Here is a 376-nt window from a genome sequence, read left to right as displayed (position 1 = left end):
AATGTATCCTGCATTACAACAGCAAGAAGATTACCTACTGCATTCAAATAGGGTCTCCCATCCACTCAAAAATAAAGGCTCAACCATTGTTGTATCTTAGGGTAATGCTCCCTTTTTTCATTATTGAACGTCTCTGGTTGCTCTTCACAATCTCTCACAGAATCTCAGAGAATAGAAAATACAAAGAAAAAAAGGAAGTGTACAAGATGATAGGCATAGATCAAGTGAACAACTAGAAACATTTTTTCCCAGGGCGGAAATGGCTAGTACGAGGCAGCATAACTTTAAGGTGATTGGAGTAAAGTATGGGGTATGTCAGAGGTAGGCTTTTACACAGAGAGTGGTAGGTGTGTGGAAAATGTGGCGAAGGGTAATG

Source organism: Hemitrygon akajei, chromosome 3, assembly GCF_048418815.1.
Source record: "Hemitrygon akajei chromosome 3, sHemAka1.3, whole genome shotgun sequence".
NCBI lineage: Eukaryota > Metazoa > Chordata > Chondrichthyes > Myliobatiformes > Dasyatidae > Hemitrygon > Hemitrygon akajei.
The sequence above is the reverse complement of the archived record's forward strand: the minus strand, read 5'-3'. Positions refer to the sequence as shown.